The sequence below is a fragment of the Protopterus annectens genome, chromosome 6.part0 (genome assembly GCF_019279795.1).
Source record: "Protopterus annectens isolate FY-2018-M chromosome 6.part0, PAN1.0, whole genome shotgun sequence".
Classification (NCBI taxonomy): Eukaryota; Metazoa; Chordata; order Ceratodontiformes; family Protopteridae; genus Protopterus; species Protopterus annectens.
In genome coordinates this window covers 559,961,932-559,983,920 of record NC_056737.1, presented here as the reverse complement: position 1 = coordinate 559,983,920, position 21,989 = coordinate 559,961,932, and positions in this window count along the sequence as shown.

Below are 21,989 nucleotides of genomic sequence, written 5' to 3'. Positions count from 1 at the left end.
ACATTATTTCTATTCTACAGAGAGAGAGGCAGGAAAGAAGGAGAGAAGGAAAAAGAGAGACTGAGAGAGGGTTAAATCTTAGGAAACAGTCCCTGGGATTCAATAACACCTACACTAAGTGTACACTGCTCTGAGTGAACAGACAACACAGACATAACTCACACCTTCTTCCTCCTAATTTTAGTTTTCCTCCTGATATTCTTGCAGCTTTAAACACTGATAAGGATTCAAAAGGTTACTAAAAAGTGTAGACTACATTTATACTTAGTATAATCTTTCTGACTGACTAAAAAAACACAAAAAAATGTGACAAGAATGTTCCTGAATACATATTGTGCACACTTAGTGTAGACTTTATTGAATCTGGCCCAGAGTAAAAGAAGGGTGGTTGTCTTATATATCAGTAACGTCAAAATTTCTCAGTGCTGCTCTTTATCTGGCTATATTCACATCAGTTCTTGGGACTCTAAAGTGTCTTTGGCCTCCATTATGCTAGATGGTTTTTGAGACAGAAATCTAATCTCCTATGTATAAAATTGAGTCTCCCTGAAATGCCATCAAGGCTACAAGGATATATCTAATCTCATTTGACTAAATCTGGGCAATGGTAAAGAAAGTGCACTTGACTCCCAAGTAATGCGCCTTTACCTTTATAAACTTGCCTTAATTGTCTTCAGGGAACTTTCCACCTCAAAGTTAAAGTATTTGGTCTACAATAGAGCTGCTCATTTTCTTCTAAATGATGATAAATAGGGAGATGCACACTTCTTTCAGTAGATTTTCTGTAGTTTATCATGCTTAGAGTGATTTTGGTGCACTTCCTGTAATACTACAGTGTTTTACTTACATTCCTTCGGAAAAGTACTCTGTCTTTTCCCCCCACAGGATTGTTAAGGCCAGCAATTTTCTTGGATATGCATTTCACTTAATAACAAATCTGGCAGTTCCTCTGCATACTACATGCTCTTTATGAAAAATCCTCCTGAAATACCCCCCCCCCAGGAATTTGTACCAGGGTAACAAGCGATAATAAAAATGATTTAGAGGGAAAACTTATTAGTAAGGACCAGAGCTGGTGGAGGACAGCTGAACTGTGCCCTTGCTGACATCCTGAGAATGAGAGCATATTTGCATTATGGCATTAACTTCTCTCCTGAGCAGGGGACAAGAGACCCTCATCACAGTGGGAACTTTTCTGGCCATACTCCCAGACTGAGGGTTATTGCATTTACTGCTTTGTTGCCTAATGTATTTCTCTTGGATATCGAATGCATGGTTTCCACTCCTTCAAGTGTTAGTAGCATAGGCTGGCCACAATTTACATTTTACCCCCAGGGACAGCCACACCCATCCTATTTGTGCCACTTTCAGTAAATTGGCATGAGTTCAAATATTTTTAAACAGACTGTAAAACATTAATTGTATAATTAATAGAGATTATTAGGGAGATTAAGTGAAAATATATGTGGGATATCCGGAGTAACAGCAGGAAAGAACACCACTGCAGCATCAAATCTTATCTACTTCAAAAGCAAGGAACTATTACTAAAACATTAGTTACCACTCGTGAACTTTCAGGTTTTTCCAGTTCACCCCACTAATTGATTAATATTGTTCAAACAGCATGAGGCTTCAAATTGCCAAGCAACAATGCAATTTGGCATAGTTCTGCAATCATGCTATATATTACATTGTCATCTAAATAAATCTTTACATATTAGGTAATTTGTGAAGGAGTGTAAGATTTATAAGTAAATGCTTCCATGTGAAGGAAAGACTAGTTAGATATCACATTTAAATCAGATTCTACTTTGTATTAACAACTGAATTTCAACTGCTATGTTACAGTATTCAGCTCTAACCTCCGTTGGTAGATCAGATGATAATTTTCAGGTTATAGCCAAGTCTCTATTTTTAAGAAGCCAGTGAAACTTGAGAGGTATCAGCTGCCATGAGCAATTTTACATGAACAAGTCTTAAGGAAAGATCCTGTGGGGGTGTCAGACCCACATGGGTAGTGAGGGCCAAGGTTAAAAATCTCCTGTCCTCTATTAGAACGGTAGTCTTCACTCGCATCCCTCATAATATTAATGTGTCTCCAGCATCTTCTCTCAAGTGAAATAAGTGCTTCGTTCAAAGAAGCAGAATGTTTTTCTAAATGGTTAGATTTGTAAAACATTTTGTTATGGCAGTCTTCCAGGTTAGAAATTCTTTTCAAATTCTGAAAGGTGTGATTCCAGTTTTGGGGGGCAGTACCATCATACCAATACTGGCTCTCTACCAATTATTGGAGGGTGTGAGGTGACATTCTTTAACCTCAAGAAACTTGCCCCATGGAGGGTACCCACAGTAGAGACATCAACACATAGCTATAAGGATGGTGACAGCCATGATGGAAAGAGCAATGATATTCTATGATAGCTACAATAGATGCAAATTGTCCTTCCAATGTCCACTGTAGCTGGGTGTGCTCCCTTTCCCTATGATACTTAACTGCCTTCAGACATTGTGGGCTCTCATATATACCATCATGTAAGGCATGGCTACACTAATTGTTTCTACAATAACATCTGTGCCATCTGTGTGTGTGAGTCATTCACCTCAGATCTACTAATTTACGTCCAGTTTGACAATTAGTTTGAGCACTGAGTGTGAGTTATTGCAATGATGTCCAGCAATATGCAACTCTCTAGTGCTGTCCTCACACTCTGCTCATGCATCAGTACCCACTGCTATTGTGTAATCTGCTGACGAATATACACCAGGTGTTGTGTTACCTTGGATGGTGTGTCACTCCATATCCAGTGGAGAAGCAGGAGCAGGTTCCAGAGCTAACAAAGTTGCATCAGTAGATGTGGATGGTAGTACGCCCTCCAGTTTATTTCTGAGCGTGGCATTCTGCTACTCAACTGTGTCGTGAATAGGCTGTCATCACTGTAAAGCAATGGATCTGCACTGACATTAGTCACGTCCTATTCTGTTATGGCTCACCCTGACCCCATGACTGTAGCATCCATGAAGTCAAACACCTGTGTACAAATAAAGATATGTGATAATACCTCATCCCATTACTACAACAATATTTCAGAAAACATCATACACAGAATGAACACATACATACCTTTTGCTGCATGCTGCAATTCTTGCATTCTGGATTTGAGTATGGGAGAGATATGGCAATGTTTCTGACAAGCAAGTTTGTGCTACTGCTGCCCAAACAGACATTGCCAATAGTTTATGGTAATATTAACCTTGTACAACCTTGACAGACACGCATGGTGTTGCCATCTGTTTGTCTCCTATATTCAGAATTCTAACAAGTAGCATCACCTTCATTCTGTCCCAGACATGAACATCAAAAACTCTTCTGTGTCAATAAAGGTGGTCTGTGATAGTAGACCTCCACTGGTGCTCATTTTCTTCCAGTCAGTGGCTTGGGTTTTTGTGTGGGCATGAAGATTCACATTGGAGACCCTCCGGTGGACCTACTGCACTGATCTCCTGAGGCCATCAATGGCATTCATGTCTATTATGACCTCCTTCTGCCCATGCTCCCAGAAACTCCTGTTAATCTTGACTGTGTTTAGAATTTGCCAGCTATGCACACGTACAAGCCAGCAATATCACCACTGTCTCTGCCAGGGTGAACATTTACAGCTGCTGTTGCTGTTTGAATGGTATTTTAATACCTGTAATTGGGAGCATGCACCTATGGTGAGTGCCTGAGCACAAATATTTCACTCATCAGCTGTAATAGTCTAACATCTATACTGCAGCTATGACTATAGCAAGTGGCATCCCCGCTATACTGTGCTTTTCATAGGCCACAACCCCAGAGCAATACATTTAGGACGTACTGAAAATGGATTGTGGTGTAACATGTTGCTCGAGATCCATCTTTGCTGACCTAAAATAAGGCCATAGCCATTTTGCAGGTGTGCTTTGCTCACCCTTACAGGTTTTGCTGGACTAACCTTGCTGGGTGGCAACACAGAGGAATGTGTTAGAAGGAACACCCTCTGCTTCAGGATGTCATGTGACATAAACAGAAAAGTGGGAAATGGGTTGGACAAGAATGGACGTGTGCCCTGTCTACTCATAGTCACTTTTACACTATAATGTGTTGTCAGTCACACTGTCTGCAGGTCGCTGTTGAGCAACCCTTCCATTAAAGTGAATATATCCATTCTGCATTCCCACCTGATGATGGCCTATATCCCCTTCTAGAACTGCTATAGAATTGTATTTTAATATATATCCATACCTCCCTTTTGACCCATTCTTTTAGACATGGTGTTGGGGTGTCACATCAATACTGACCATCATATTTTACTGGATATAACACTTCACTATATTGTAGTATCAATAGCATGGTGACTATTTTTTTCAGGCTATTGCTCACTTTCTGTACCAGAATTATGCTAATGAAGAAATTCCATTGAAATGTTTGTGCATCACACATTGCAAAGCATGATTTTGGCTCTACATAAAATCAGTGCCTGCCCATGCATACACATAGTAGCTCATTGTAAAAATAGGAAACATGCTTGAGAGAAGCTCCATTATCGCCACACACTCATCAGCTTTGAAAAATCAGCAAGATACTTATGAGGCTTGATGACTAATTGGTGCTGTGGGTAATGGTACACTGCCATGTCACTGTACTATATATATGTTAACACAAGAACCAAGTCCCAGCCACTGATAAAGGTAACTGCCAGATAAACACCAAAAATCCAAAGCATAACAATTGGCAGAAACACCACAGCTTCACACAGTAAAAGTATTTATTTGTAAAAATGGACTAGATAAGTAAGCGTTTTCACGTTGTAAAACCAACGCTTCTTCAGATCATGATCTGGTCCATTTTTACAAATGAATACTTTTACTGTGTGAAGGTGTGGTGTTCCTGCCAATTGTTATGCTTTGTACTGTACATATGTTGGCAGAGACACACCATCATGTGCAATGGAATTGTAACTGCCATACCCCAGCCCTGCATGTCTATTGTAGTCACACTACTAAACTGTAGCAATGGGTTACCTTGTGCTGGTGTGTTGCCCATCAATACACGTCAGCTATCATTTCTCTCCTGGTTTCAACCTGACAAGTGACTATGACTTCTGAAAGGGCTGAATTTGGAAGGACTCTTGCATGAAGCAGCAGGGTGACAAAGAATTTTCTTCACCTACTGTATCTGTATCACTGAAAGCATCTCCCAGCAGACTGATATGAGACTCCCAAGTACAAGGCAGAAACCTAGCATTTACTTACCAGAATGATGAGTGATACCATAAGCATTACCTGCTCTGTGGAGCAGAGCCTACACCAGTAGTGTAGCTAAGGTTAGGCAAGAGGGGCAACTGCCCCAGGCACAAAGTACTGGTGGGAAGGCATGTTCTGTTCATCTTGGTTGCTCTTTAATGCATACTAACTTTTAAAAGCTGCTATTGTACTTGTGGTCAAATTAGAGCTCTGTAGTGCTCCCTGTCTAGTCTAAACTGTAGCAACAGTTTGATACAGTTGAAATCATTTTTTTTTAATTAAGACCTAAGTGTTGTAGGGCTTCATGCAGAGTATATACTCTAGCAACCAGTTTGCTACAGTTTAAACGTGTAAAAAAAGAACAAAAAAACAAAAAAAATCTTTTTTTAAATAAACTGTGAACATTGTAGAGTTCCATGCATGGTATAAAACATAGCAATTACTTGCTACATTTGTAGCAAGCAGTTTGGTATAGTTTAAAAGGTAAACAATTTCTAAAAATTTGAAGGAGTTGGGGGCAGGATGCAGAGATGGGGCCTAGTTGGCTTCTGCCCAGGTACCATTGCAGACCTTTTTTTTTTGAACAGCTGGAGGAGTGGGCTATAGTACATTTGACAGGCACAGGGTGCTGGTTGAGTCAGCTAATCCTCTGGCCAGCACCATTGGTGTGACATGAATAGACACAAGCCTGACTTTCCCCACTAATGGGAAGAAGAGGCAAGAGACAGAGAGAGAGAGAGAGACTCTGAATACTACAGTATGTGCAACTTCCTGCAGATTTGTTTTATAAAATTAGGCATTATTGGACAGCTAGAAGTAGGTGGTGTTATCCATGGCTATGTTTTGCTCTTTTTTGTCTGTTTTATGTATTTCATCTATGAGAGATTCAGGAGAACCAGGTTACCTGCCAAAGGAGGAGGACAAGGCAGGACTGTCCAAAGGATATGTATAGCAAAAACCTGCCATACATGTATATTTATTCATTTATTTATTTTACATTTGTTTACCGGGATAGTCCAACTGGGCTAGTATTCCATTATTAGCGGAGGCCCAGGGAGAAAAGCATTGTCAAAAGATAAATATTACACACACATTAAATAACAGCAGGTACATTCCATTAACAACTTGGCAATTGAGATATATAAGTTACATAACAGTGAAAAATAAGTATGAGCTGCTTGTTAACTAGTGGAAGACACTGATAGTGAATTAAGGAGTGAACAAGGAAAGAAAGGGAAGGTGGAAGGAGTTTATCCTTGAGAGATACAGGTGCAGAGACAGTTATTGAAGAGGTAGTTTATCCTAGGGAGATACAGGTGCAGAGCCAGTTATTGAAGAGGTGTTCTGTGAGTAGTAGTTTAAATCTTGTGTTAGTGGGGTGCTGGGTATGTTTTGCGGAATACAGATCCACATTTTAGCAATATGATTTGCAAATAGAGAATCGCCAAAAGAGGTTTTAGTTTTGTGGCTTTTTAGTAGTAGTTTATTGGATGAGCGAAGTGAATGGGAGGTGTTGTAAGGCTGGACTATTTTTTTTAGTGCTGGACAGGCATCAGGTTGATAAATGATATTGTGAGCAATTGTAAGTTGGCTAAGTGATAAAAGATGTGGTAGTTTAAGCACGTGCAGTTGTTTCAGGGCCGAGCAGTGATGTGCTCTGTTGGGGAGGTTGGCAGCAAATTGAGCAATTTTGTGATAACAAGTCTCTAGTTTGGAGAGTTCAGATTTTCTAAGATTAGTGAGGATGGGGGAGGCATACAGTAGTGTGGACAGAAGGTGTGTTCTAGCTAGGACCTGTTTGGTGAGAGGGGTGAAGAATGTTCTGGACCTATATAGGCAGCCGAGTTTAATATGGATCTTCTCGACGGTAAGGGCTATGTGTTTGTCATATTTTAATGAGCTATGTATTGTGACATCTAGAAGCTTAGGGTATGTTTTGCTCTTTTTTTAATCTGTTTTTTTTAATCTGTGTTTTCATCTGTGAGCTTATATCTCAACCTCATCTGCCTAGTGTTGCAGTGCCCTTAGTTTGCAGTGGTGTTACATAATGCAACCATTACAATTATTTATTTTTAGCCAGCATGCTTATTACTCAAACAGCATTGATACATCCAATATCATATTGCGTTCATGTGACATCAATTCCTTTCCAACCATTTCCTTTCCTTCCACTGAATAATTGAATATGCAGAACTTAAAGCATCCCTCCTTAAAATGTACCATGCCAAGCACATAATAACAAAGTAATAAAGCTTACAGTGACCATATTATATTCAGATTAAACTTGCATTGTACCAACTATTCAAATATATAAGTAAAAACCCAACTTTTATCTAACTGTCACATATTTTGTGATGCAAATAGTTTAACTGAGTCTATAGTGCTCTGTAAGTAATCCCCCTTTTCTTTGTGAAGTAAGCCCATATATGTACATATGTTTAAATATATACCTCTCAACTTGTTAGGGCAAAAACTCTGGCCAAAGGATTAATTAATGTGGGGACAAAGGCCCCAAAATAGAGGTAGATTTTAAATACTGACCTTATAGATCTAGAAGGTTGTTAGAATAATAGAATGTATGTTATCATGCATTTTCTGAAGTATACAAAGTCTGAATCTTAAATGTATGTCTATTTAGTGACTTCATTCTTCAGTGATTTGATAGAACATCAAAAACTTTATGAGGAACACAGTCTGGACATTCAGTAAAAATCTGGACAGTTAAGTGAGAGGTATGGTGTCTAACACCCTCCAAAATCTGAAAATTATTTATTTTATTTTTATGTATTACATTTGTTTACTGGGTAATGTCCGACTGGGCCAGAAGCCCATTTTCAGTGGAGACCTGAGGAAAAAAGCTCCTGACATTCAGTAGAGAATTCTAACAATTACTAACAACAATTACTAACTAATATAACAATATTAATAATGTTTGATAAAAACAGTGTGTACTATGAAAGCAAACAATTACTTATGGTATACACATGAAACACAGTTTTAAAATAATTACTTATGGTACAGACATGAAATACAGTTTCAAAACATTGTGCATGACATACATTTGTAAAAATAGGAGCCATATTTTAACAGTGCCAGGAATGGTAGCATCTTAGCTAGGTAATCTTGCCTATGATTTAAGACCACTGTAACTACTAATAGGAGAAATGTAGGCAAGATGTTAGTTATGAGATGATAAGCAGTAGTTATGGGGTTGTAAGATGTGGATGAGATGTTGATGTAAAGAGAGATATAGCATGGGAGAGGGTAGGCTTAACCAGGAGTATGGCAGAAGCAGAGCCAATGTTGCAACCAGTACTATTGAAATTATCATCCAAATCCAAAGAGCAGAGTCATTATCAAGTATAGACTCATTCACAGGAGGGTGCCCAACAGCCAAAAATGAAAATCTCTATCTGAAGGGAGCATAATAGTATATGGTATGGAATAGTTATTCCATTTTATCAACAAAATGATTGAATAACATTCCATTCCCATACCCTGTGCAGGTAAATGGCTAGGGTTGCACTGTATCTTCAACTTCCTAGTCATATCTTGTCTATTCAGGAAAAAAGCACCTGGAATTTGAGACTGCATATGGATCAACTTTATGTACGTAAAAGGTATACAAGTGAGCTGTCCTCATACCATTTAAGAAACTTCTCCCATTCTTTATCACGTAAAAAACAATGTAATAGTTGTAGTTATTTATGGCACACCTGAAAAAATATGGTCCTGCTCACCTTTACCAATGTGTGTACAGAGTGGTTTAATGAGGCACATTTCCCATCTCATATCTACCGTCTAAATCCCTCTTCCCTACCGGCATACTTATCTAGATATTATTGAAGATGTTTTGCCATATAAGATCAGTAGGGAATAGCTAGCATCTGAGAGTTCTTTAACTGCAACACCTGTAGGATAAATACAAGACATGGCACAATCCCAAATATCCATGAAGTAGTATATACCTTTATCAGTTTGCATTATTAATTCTGACTTTCTTATTTGTCCACCTTCTAGTGACTAGTCATGAAGTTGGTTATGTTTTTCAGATTTGCTCAGGCCACTCACTTTTTTGCACCAGTCTTCTAAACCTCCAGGATCCCATACTTTGTTTGAGATGGTGTGACTATTGTAATTAAAATGTTGTACTATTAAATGAAATACTACTTCAAACCATACTTGTTTTTAATTACTTCTGATTCACAAATATTATCTGCCTGATAAAGTCACCCATACCCTAGAGAGATTTTGGCCCCTGACAGATGTGTCATGTAAATCATTTGGTATATAGAATTTTTTCTTTTTTGTTTGTTGATGACAGATTAAAAACATACTTTAGGTAGAATATTTATTTTCACTGCTTAATTTTTTGATAGCAATGTTAGGAATTGGTGTTTCCAGTTAACTATTTCAGAAATGAAATACTGTGACAGCGGTTTAGTATACAACTCCATTATTTTATTTGGAACTGTTGAAATAATGATGTCCATAAATATGTATCTATATACTATTTGAATCTGATTGCCTTGCCATTTATTCAGCACTACTTTAACCATATTTTTAATGGGCATAAGGGTGTCTTAGGCATATTTATTTGCAAACCTGACTCTTTCAATTTTTTTATTCTATCTAGTATCATATTAAGAAGATTTCGTGGGTTGGCTATCCATATACGACAATCCTCTTCAAACCATTACATAAGTAAAAGACAGAACTGTTGCAGATCAGCATCCAAGAAATTCATTATCAAGATAAACAGAATGGGGGATAGAATATATCCCTGTTTAGTATCTGTAACTGAACTAGGGGAAAATAATGTGTATCCATTTCTTTCAACCTAGCTGTAGGATTAGTATATAACAATTGCCATTTTCTGATAAATACCCTCAAGAGGCCATACTCAAATAATATTCCTGATAAGAAATCCCAAACATCAAAATCAAAGGCCAAGTGATAACACATGAGTTTATCTGCAGCTATTGGATAATTGAGCTGGTATTTACATTGTATGTCCATACATAATCTGACAATTTCTGGGCTTCAGATTTGTGTTTGATAAAACACTGATTATTATCAGCAGTAAACAATATCATAAATTATTCTTCTCTATTTTCTAACATTTCATTATATATTCTTGTTTTGACATGAAGATGGAGATAGGTCTGCAGATGGTCAATCTTAATCTGTCTTTACGTGGTGTAGGAAAAAGAAGGACTTTGGCTTTTAGAGTATTAATATGACATGCTGCACAATCTTCCATATCCATGTAGGTGTGACATAAGGGGGAACCAAATTTTTCTGGTACAGTTTTTAAAAGTCAGGTATCAAACCATTCAGACCTGGTGCTTTACCTGAAGTTAGCAGTTGTACAGCTCTAACTAATCTTTATTCTTCAATAGGGGCCACCAGTTTATTTCATATATTGGTTGGGATTCTTTTTAGTTTCAGTGGTTTGATATATTTACTTCTATCATTCCTATCAACTCCATCTTGAATGCAAAGGGGATGAAAAATGTTATGAATAAAAGTCAAATTAATTTCATCTAACCTTTACTGTAACTCTAAACCACACATACACACACAGCCCTGTATACATCACACTTACCTATTACAGAAAAAAAAAATGCCAACAAAATGTTCATTCAATAAGGTGGACATTTGAACAAACAACCCTGCACTTTTGGCTGTCAACTAAAAACAACCAAACACATGGCACTCATATACTTACATACATGGTTCTGTTATGTTTAAATCCCCCTGCATCCCCCTGACTCCCTGCTAATTATATTTTCCAGCACGATCACGGAATCTTGAGAACAGAATCTTGTCATCTATTTTGAGAACAAATAATAAGGGGTTATGATAAGTAAGACAGCTCATAACTCTTTGTAGTGAGTGGAGATTTATCTCCTCCATGTACTAGCTGTTACAGAAAAAAAGTTGACGTGTTCTACTGGCTTTGAAAGCCAGTGAAGCACTTAATGAGTGCTGATGCATAGACAGCAGGTAAGGAAAAAAAAACAGGGGCAGTTTTTAAATACTGACATCTGTAAACTTTAATGGACATTGGAGTAAAGATATTAAGAGAACAAAGGAGCTCCTCTTTCTATATACCTGATTATCACAGTGCTTAGGTGGTGTGTAATATTTGTTGTATACCTTTGAAAGTGCTGTAACAATTGGGTCTTGCTATGCAGTAGTGAGTAACAAGTTTATCTTTTTTGCAATTTTGGAGTGTAACCATGGCACTCTATGCATTACAATGCAATTAAGGGTGCAGATGTAGATTAGAGTACTTTGGCAGTTACTATTGTTCATTTCCTCATACCTATGTGATCAACATGCAAGCACTGTGCACTACCCTCATCAGTGTACTGTGCTGTACTGTATTACTGCTCAGTACAATACACAATACCATGCCAGCTCCACCTGGCATAGCAGGAACTTGAAAAAGATTGTCTGTTGTGTACTACTGCTCTTAGTCTTGTATTTCTCAAGATGCAGTATTACCACAGGGATTACATGCACCTTGTCTATTCCTGTTAGTATTCTGAGCCACGTTCTATGTGTTATGGTACAGCCCTGTGCCACACATTCCAGTATCTGTCACTCTGTGTATGATACTTGCACACACAGTTTCTTCCATAGGGCTGTGCAGTCCATTTGTAAATTGTTGTTATTTCTGCCTAGCTTTGTTGTCCACCTGAAGCAGTCATCTCTTTGCCACTGTTCTTCAAAATGGTAAGAGGGTCACATCATATTCTATACTGCAATTCACCAATCTTGTCTCAGGTGTTGCAAAGGCCTGTATATTACATGCATTTTGCTGTTGCTCTGCAGATTGTTTTTTTTCTCCTGTTAGGGTCTGTAATACAGTGGTCCACCACAACTTTCTAATCAATGCTTTTTTTTGTCCTGTTCTGTTTTTCAGTGCCATCTTCTTAATTTCATTATTAGTTAATTGATGTTTTGTTTCTCTCTGGTTGCAGTATTGTTTCTGTAGTTTCAGCTGCTAAGCTGGATGTGGAGTGGCAGTGCTCTTACTGCCACATGCTGGCCCTTTTCAGTCTCCAGGCCATCTTGGATAGTGGCAAAGATAATCCTTTGAGATATAACTTGGAGTACTCACTGGATGCAGTCTCCTCATCAGAGTGCCACGAGGGGTCCCATTGAGTTAGTTACATGGCTGTGCGTAGACTGACAGGGACTGTTGAGGACCAACAGCTTGTGACCCAGTTTTGCACCACTGGAATACATCCTTATGCAAATTAGATAGTCACAGAGCTGCATAACCCCATCCAATAGGCCATCATTGGCAGTGCCCAGCCATCAGGGCAGTCACTGAAGTGACTGACATCTTGTTGGTTTCATTGCTATGAGGTTTGGCAGATTTTCCTCACCACGCTCTGTATCATCCCATCATGATGTTCTCTTTCCTTGTGAGTCTCTCACCATCCCCAATTTTTTATTCGGTCATCATCATTGGTCCCCCCACTGATTACCTGCTCGTGGGTTTCTTTTTGTGGTCCCTCTATTGTAACAGCACCTTCCCAGTCAGTCATTGACAAAGTCATATGCTTGTATATTTGCCTCTCAGCTCATTTCTATACCCTCATTTTTACCCACATCATTAACCACCACCCTGCTTCCATCTCTCTTTATAATTCTTCTCTAAATATAAAAAAGAAAGCAATCTCAAAATATAAAAAAAAAATGCCCTCCTTCCTCACTCTTGACACTTTTCCCTTCCAGTTGCCATTTGTCTATTCCTCTATTTCCTTGCTATTTATAATATAAACAGATTCTTTGCTGTGGAGTCCTTGTATGGGGTCTGAGCTGTACCCTTTTTGTATGGATGTACCACTTTATTTATTTATTTATTTCACATTTGTTAACCGAGTTGGTCCAGCTGGGTAAGAATTTACCCTTTTTCAGTGGAGACCCGCGGGGAAAAGCCCCAAACAGACATACAAATACATGCAAATAGAGACAAATTAACAATATTAAAGAGCAAAACAATCTTATGGATACAATGGATAAGAATAGGTTGTGACAGGAGAAACAACAATAATAAATCCAGCAGGTAAGCAGGAAGGAAGTTCAGGTTGTAGGTAATATAATGAAAAGAAACAAGGTATAATTAGATTAGTGGCTAGAAGAAGAAATGTGTAAGTGCAGGGGCTTCAGAATTGAGGGAAAGTAGAGTGAGAGTAAAAAGGAGAGAGGGGTGACTGCACAAGGGGCTGTAGGTCAGAAGATGAAATGGTGCAAAAGAAGATAGTAGTAGAGGAGGGATGTAGTGAACTAGAGGGAGGGTACAGAAAGAAGAGCAGTTGGATAAAGTAAGTTATAGAAAGAGGAAAACGGTCTTATAGATCAGACTTAGTGGTGAAGTGGGTATGTGGAGAGGGAGGAGGTAAATAGGATGATAACAGATACATAAAGGGTTGTTATGGAGGTACAAAATCAGGTCATGTTTGAAGTTAGGAAGGGAGGTATGACTTCTAATATGGAGTGGAAGATTGCTCCAGGTAAAGGAGATGGAGTGTTTATAGAGTATTTTACCTATGTTCTTGTTGGGTTTGTAGACTTGCAGTAAGAGTTTATCAGAGCTGCACAGGGATCGGGGAGGGGTGTACCAGGAGATCAGTTTGGACAGAGTTTGAATGAAGAATTCTGAAAGCTTGGATCAGCTGACATTTGGTCAAAATGTGTGGGAATCAGAGCCAATGTAGTTTTATGAGAGCAGAGCAGTGATGGGATTTATAGGAGCTGCTGGTGACAAATCTAGCAATTTTGTTATAGGTTTGGTCTAGTTTTGCCAGCAGGTTATTTTGTAGATTGGAAAATAGACGGGAGCCATAGAGGAGGGCGGGGAGGAGATAGGATTGGGCTAGCAGTAGTTTTGAGTTGGAGGTCAGTAATTTGCTGTTTCTGTATAGCATGCCCAGTTTTTGGTGTGTTTTCTTTATAGAATGAAGTATGTGGACGTCTAGTTTGAGCTGGTCATCTATGATGACATCTAGGAGTTTAGTGTGTAAGTCTGGTGTTAAGATGGTGCCATTTATAGAGGATATGAGAAAGGTGGATTTGTGGTGGGCTAGAGTTTTAGGTAGGAATAGTAAGAGCTTAGTTTTAGAGGGGTTCAGGTTAAGTTGATTATTGGAGAGCCACTTCTCAATAGAGTGAAATGAAGATTGGGTGATATGGTGGAGGTTATTGATAGAGTCAGAAATGGAATTCAGAGTTGAATCATCTGCATACTGTATGATAGAGGAGAGGTTGCTGGAAGAGTGTAGGTCATTGGTGAAGAGGTTGAAAAGGAGGGGACCAAGAATTGAACCTTGAGGAACACTGATCTGAACTGGCAGAAAGGGTGAGAAGGAATTTTGCCATTTAACTGCTTGTAGGCAACTGGACTGGTAACTTGAGATCCAGTTTAGAGTGGGAATGGAAATGTTCAGCTGAGAAAGTTTATGAAGTAGAAGGTTGTGAGAGACAGTATCGAAAGCCTTTGAGAGATCTAAGAAGAGGCAGGACACAAGTTTATTATTGTCTCTGGTCTCAGCTACAGTATGAGAGAAGGATAAGAGTGCAATGTTAGAACTGTGTTTGGGCCTGAAACCATGCTGTGTGTTGGTTAAAAGATTGTTTTGAGTAAGGTGGGAAAGCAGTTGAGAATGGATACACTTTTCAAGAATTTTGGAGAGGGGAGAAAGAATAGCAATGGGACGGAAGTTAGATGGTTCTGTGAAGCTACCTCCTTTATGTAGTGGGATAGTGAAGTATTCCTTCCAAATAGAGGGGACAGTGGATTCTTGGATTGAGCAGTTGATTAGAATGGTGATAGGAAGGGCAATAGAGTTACCAGCAAGTTTAAGGAATTGGGGAGGTAGGTTATCAGGGGAGGGAGAACAAGGTTTGAGTTTAGTGAACAGAGTTTTAATATAACTAACAGAGACAGGTTTGAGCATGAAGGGGTCTGAGAGGTTAATGGAGTCAGATTGGGAATGTGAAAAAGGTGTGCATCTGGTAATTGAAGTGACAGAACTGGAAGTAGAATTAGAGGTAGGGCTGGGGATATTAGAGGTGTTAGGTACTAGTTTAGAAATGGTATCAATGAAGTAGTGATTTAAATGGATGGTGGTATCTGAGGGAGATTGATTGCGAAAAGGGTTGGAGGTTGTGGGTGAGCCAGGGTTAAGAAGAGTTTTTATGGTTGATCAGAACTTCTGGGGGTTAGTAGTTTGCAGAGATTGGTCAGACAGGTAAAACTTTCTTTTGTCCCAGTTGACTCTTTTTTTGTAAGGTTCTAAGTTCCCTATAAGATTGTAGGAGGGCAGGAGATTTGCTTTTCTGATATTATTTCCAAATGGAATCTCTTTTATGCACAAGATGGAAGGTTTCTTTGGATAGCCAGGGGGCATATTTAGCTTTGACTTTTATTTTCCTGATGGGGCAAGAGAGTTGAGTATGTTTAGGAATGTCTGGTTGAGGTAACTAAATGCATCATTTAAAGGTAGAGAGTATAGGCAGGACCAGTTAATATTTGAGAGAATTTTGTTGAAGGAAGTGGTATTGAATTTTCTTTGGTTGTGGATGTATTTTAAGAGGTGAGTACTAGTGAGGTTGGGTGAGTACCTAGTAATGTGGATAAGTAAGTGGTCACTGATGGAGTCAGATAGTGTATCTGGCTGGTGGTACAAATTAGGAGAATTTACGAGAATCCAGTCTAGGATAGAATTGGAGTGGTTTTTGCCAAGGCGGGTATGAGAGGAGACAAGCTGAGTAAAACCATGTAGGTTGAGACTATGAGACGGTGTAGTAGAGTAACTGAGTTCCAATCTATATTTACAAACCCAAGTATGATAGTTTCAAAGGGGATGTGAAGAAAACACCAAGATAAGATGTCTTCAAGGACGGTGATATTATTCCCTGGTGGGATATAGATTGAGGCTATGGTCATTTTTTGGTAGTTGTTGAGATGGCAGGTTACTATGAGTAGCTCTGCAGGGTGGAAGGTGGGAGTGGTAATTGTAAGATATTGAGAGAGTCAGAAAAGAGAATGGAGACACCACCTCCCTTTTTGCTAGGTCTATCCAGTTTGTAGATATTGAAACGAAGGGGGCAGATCTCTGAGGTGAAGATGTGGGGTTTTAGCCCAGTTTTAGAGAGTTAAGATGTCGGGGGTATAGTGTTGTATGAGTGCGTGAAGTTCAGGCACTTTGTTTCAGATACTCTGGATGTTAAGGGAGAAGAAGTTCAGTCTTTTGGTTCTGTGTGTAGAAGTGAGAGTGGATGGGGAGGTACTAGTGAAAGTGGGATTGCTAGAGGAGTGGGGGGAAGAAGTAGTAGTGACAGTAGCTGAAGTGGGGGAGTTGGAAGATAAGAGCTGGTTATTAGGACCAGGGTTGGGGTGTATATCGCCTGAAAGGAGGAGTATTGTCAGGATAGAGTGTAAAGAGTTAGGTTGAGGGAGAGTATACAGAAATTTGGATTTTAAGTTTGGGATTTGTTTTGATGAGGGGAGTAATTTAGTTTTAAAGAAAAACTAGTGTGGTAGAGTGCAGTGAGTGTGGGCATAAAGGAGTGTGGTAGGACCTGGATAGATTTTGGGAGGCATGTAAGTTCTGAGTGAAGAGTAAGGGGAGAATTGCAGGGGTGTGATAAGATGTGATGTATGTCAGTGTAAATAGCAGAGGAGAGAGGAAAAGAAGTGGCAACATCTTTAGTGTTAGGTGTAGGCAATGGTTCCAACAATGCAGTATGTAAAGCAGTTTGTAATGTGACAGGTAATATCTTGAAAAAATAGAGATAATAAAATATACCACAAATATATATATTCTTTATAAACAAAATATACTTGAAAATTTTGCAACCACAAAAGGTCCCAGCAGTAAGACTACAAACGAAGTTTGTCTTAAGCGTACTTCAAAGCACGGTCTCCTTAATTAGCAAACTGCAATCATCTGACCACCGAAAAACAAACTGTGACATATAAGTAAATGCAGACAGATTAATAGAATGCAGAAAATCTGCTAAACTGGATATAGCAGTGCATAGAGGGCTACTTTTTCTTACACTTTGTGATAACATGCGAGTGCGCTAATTCCAAATCTGAGAGTCTTAAACAGCAGAACTGATGCCTCTGACTCCAAAAATGGCAAGGGTACCATTTCTAGATGGAGGCAATAAGAGAAAAAATGCTGACAGGATGCATCCGAGGTTATCACCCCTATAAATTACATTTAGAATATACACCTTCTACAGCTGCAAATGTCATATTTTTTATACAATATATCGTAACTCAAACCATGCAGCCAAAATTAAATAATACATACTACTGCTGCCCCCAAGAAAAGTAAAAAGCTAGGGAGAGAAAAGGAAACAAACCCAGAACCTTCACCCCCCCCCAAGGAGAAAAAGACATCAGACAACGTCCATGAACAGCAGCAAAAACTATAATGTGTGAACTGTGCAGTGTCAGAAAATGTATCTTAATAATAGCAAAAAAAAATTAAACTATAAATGTGAATAGGCAAACAAACTCAAATGTAACCATATATAAATTGTTCATAATTAGTGAAAAGGTGATAGACAAATATTCACCATTCTGTAAACATTTAACATCATATACTCATAAATGATACAGTGGCAAACTCTTGATGAATACAGTTACATTATAAGTCCATATTAAGATGTTAAATCTTCATCTTCTCAGTCCTTTCATATTAGGTAATATTTTTCCATTAAAGATCCAAATTCAGTCAACGATGCACCATGTTGTCGTACAGTACAATTATTAAATCTTGGCCCAACTAGTTGTATAGCAGACAAAATGGACGCCAAAGAACTTGTTCAAACATATATCCAAAATAGGTGTAACGAACGGCAAACTCCAATTCCAAAGTAGGAAAGACACACAAAGTCCTTTAATACATTGTTCATCTATTTGTATCAATTCCAGTTAAAAAGTGGACACCACCAACCAATTGTTCCCCAAATCTCTTTGAAATAAAGGTCAAAAGATAATAAACTGCAACGAAATATGTATTGAAACCAAGGAAATGTCACCACAGGTGATCCTGTTAATTATTATAGACCATCCGGTTCATATACATGCCAATTGTCCACAAAGGTGAACCACTCTACCTTGGTTATGGCTACTAGATGCAAATGACAATGTAAAACCCAAATGTCCAACAAGTTTGAGCCAATATGAAGTTTTTACTTGGCAACAACAGTTTCCCGTTGTCAATCTACTCGGAAAAATTCAAGTGGAAACCCCACCAATTATTTCCAAAGAACATGAAATAAAAGTCAGAAAGCTTAAGTTACCACTGTAGTACGTAAAAAGGCAAAGAGTTAAGCTGCAAACTTCATCCTCGTAGCACTACCGATACTAATATGGCCTTCATCCACTACTAGTGCAGAACAAAGATTGTCATTCGCCCAACACTGCTGTAACTTATAAACTTTTAGCCCAACTACTCGAACGAATTCAGGTGGAAAACTCCAACTAATTATTTCCAAAATACAAGAAATAAAGGTCAAAAAGCTGTTATTGTCTCTCCAGTATATGAAAATACTGAGAGTATGAATAGTCATAATTCTGAATACTCTTCCTGCCCACTAATGGGTCCAGTTCACATTACCTGTTATAATGTATTCCAAATTATTGTATGATAATTGAATGTATAATGAGTGAACAACATGCTTAAGCAGCACGAGCCATGTCTTTTACAATTAACTCATTAGCACACATTCGGTTGGAAAGAATATCAAACACATAGACGATACAAAGGATGTCTGGATCTATAACACAGTATCAAATCTCCATATGCTTATATCTTTGAGAATAGTACAGTATGCATATATGCAGACAACATATGCCTTATTATATATATATATATATATATATATATATATATATATATATATATATATATTAGAAAATTAGGAAAATATTCATAAATACCTGAGACAATCAGCATTGTGGAGGTTCATGAATCTAATTGTAAAATATTACTTTCAAATTAAAGAATGAAAATAAAATCCTAACACTTTTTACTGAGCACTTATAAAATCTTTTGGATTACAAGTTTTACAGTATCTAACAGACATCAGTTTAGCAAGACCATTTCTCTTCTATGTGTCATGACCACCATTGATTTCAACATGATTAAGGTTAGAGTTCTGACTTTTGTGACAAATAATAACTATGGCACTCTCAAAAATAAAAATGGATTCAGAACTGACTATTTTGTTGTTATTCCTTAAGTATGTCATTCATGTTTTAGTATCATCTCTTAATTTGGAACATGACAGGAATAAAAATGAGTGATCATGTGAACCTGGAGAAAATGGCTTATTAATCATTCATTCTGTGTGTAATTTACACTGACTTGCAGCCACATATAATGTCTTAAGCAAATACACAATTATGTGACAATTGACAAGTAAAGCAGAACGTCTGTAGCCATTGCCTTTACCACAAATTAAATTCATTTGGCAGGTGACATTTTGCTATAAAGCTGTAGCCTTGTGATATAGCACTATATTACCCTTTATGGCTGGGAAACAACTCCTTTCAGAGAGAAAACAATGTCAAGTAAAAAATAATGCTATTATAGAGAAGAAGGAAGGTTTCCAGAAACAGCTTAATGATTTTGAAGTGTTTCCGTACAGTAAATATAAAATTCATCTACTTTATACCCTCAGGACTTGGTTAACAGTAAAGAATCAGATATTGCCACTCAGAATAATCACATTCATTTAAGGATATGGCACACCAAACACCACACCATGTATGCTGCATTATAGTCTGGGATGAATTTAGAGTTAAAACAACTTTATTATTTGTATTATATTAGCAATAATCCTATTGGTTTACAGAGGAGAAGGAGAAACAATTGATTTTGATAATTTGCTGTTTATACACTATCTACTAATGTTACTTTCTCTAAGAACTGGTTGCGGATTATGTTAGAGCTCTGCTGGGTAGCATAAATCAATGTTTTGCAATAACAGACTAAAACAAGATGTGATTTTATAGTAAAAAGAATGAAGACATGCTGACCTATTGAACAGAGAAAAGAACACTTAGACAAGATGTTCATTTTGAATTGTGTGCTATTGTTGATTTGCTGAGTGTCTACAATAGACACAAACAGTAATAAGCAGCCAAATTTTCAGCTAAAATGAAATGCATTTTGGAAAGATAATATTGATAAAATACAGCATCCATTTTATCAAGCAGTAGCTGTCTTAATTAAAATAATTTTCACAATGATTTTTATGCTATATAATAATTGCATGTCACAGCAGATTTCACTTCTGAATAATTAAATTAATTTATTTTGTCTAACTAAAGGCAGTTATCATTGTTCCCTCGCCATGTACCATAAGACAGCTTACATATGTTAGATATACATGGAAATCCCCCAAAACATCGTATCTTATGGTACAGTGGCTATAATCAACTGAGCACTTATAATGGAAACAGTGAACACAAGCAAATTGCTTTCTTTCAGTTAGATTTAATGATATATTAAAGTATAACTAAGATGTTGTAATGACAGCAAATAGTTACATACCGGATTTTTAAAATGATTTATGCTTGATGTAATTTTGTGATAATTATATACTATGTGTTAGAATAATAAAAATATACTTCAGATTTAATTGACATCTAAAAGGTGTAATGCCACTCAAATGACATTTTGGTGGTGATTGTTTTTTTGCAAAATTCATAATGCTCTGAAAGTGGATTGATGAGTGAATATTCTATGCATATTTGAATGTGAATATAAAAAGGTATATTTAAATATTGTGTGTATTTGTAGTGAATATTTCTTATTTACTCTTATCAGTTCCAGTTCTATTGAAACCGAGTAGTATCCATTGTAAAATACATTACTGAGATATAGCTATTTTTTAATTTGTGTAGATCTGCTAATACTCACATAGTTTACACACAATCCAATAATAGCCATGGTCTGAATATCTAAACAACACTATCTGAAGGCTGAGAACTACAACTGAGATATCCAAATGCAGCAATTATACAGTTGTGCTGGGACAAAACATAAAGCATTTATGAATACATTTGTTTGAATAAACCTTGACAAATTAATACATTTAGTGTGACTAATAAAATTAGACTATGTTAGGAAACCTACTACATTACTAAAGAATAGAAACAGGAACATAATCGTAGGAGAGGACCTTGGGTAAGTAAATGTAAAGGTTTTCCACATGGATATTGGGTATTTTGTTTCTAGATTCTGATTGATAGTGGACAGGAGACATTTATGAAGGAATGCAGATATTTATTATTTATTGTTTTTCATATTTGTTTTATTTATCTATACCTTTTTTAACCTGATAATTGAACTAAATCATATAGTGCAAGATTTATGTGTATGAAAATACAAAATGCATGTAGCCTTAAACCATGCATCAGTTAACAGGCTACTTTATACATACTAAATATATATATATATATATATATATACATACATATATATATATATATATATATATATATATATATATATATATACATACATATATATATATATATATATATATATATATATATATATATATAAAATTACATTACCTATGATCAGACTTACTGCATGTCGAACACAAAACAGTGACATAGAGAACTGAACATACATAATATTGAAAACCCTAAACATTGAACCTGCAAAGGA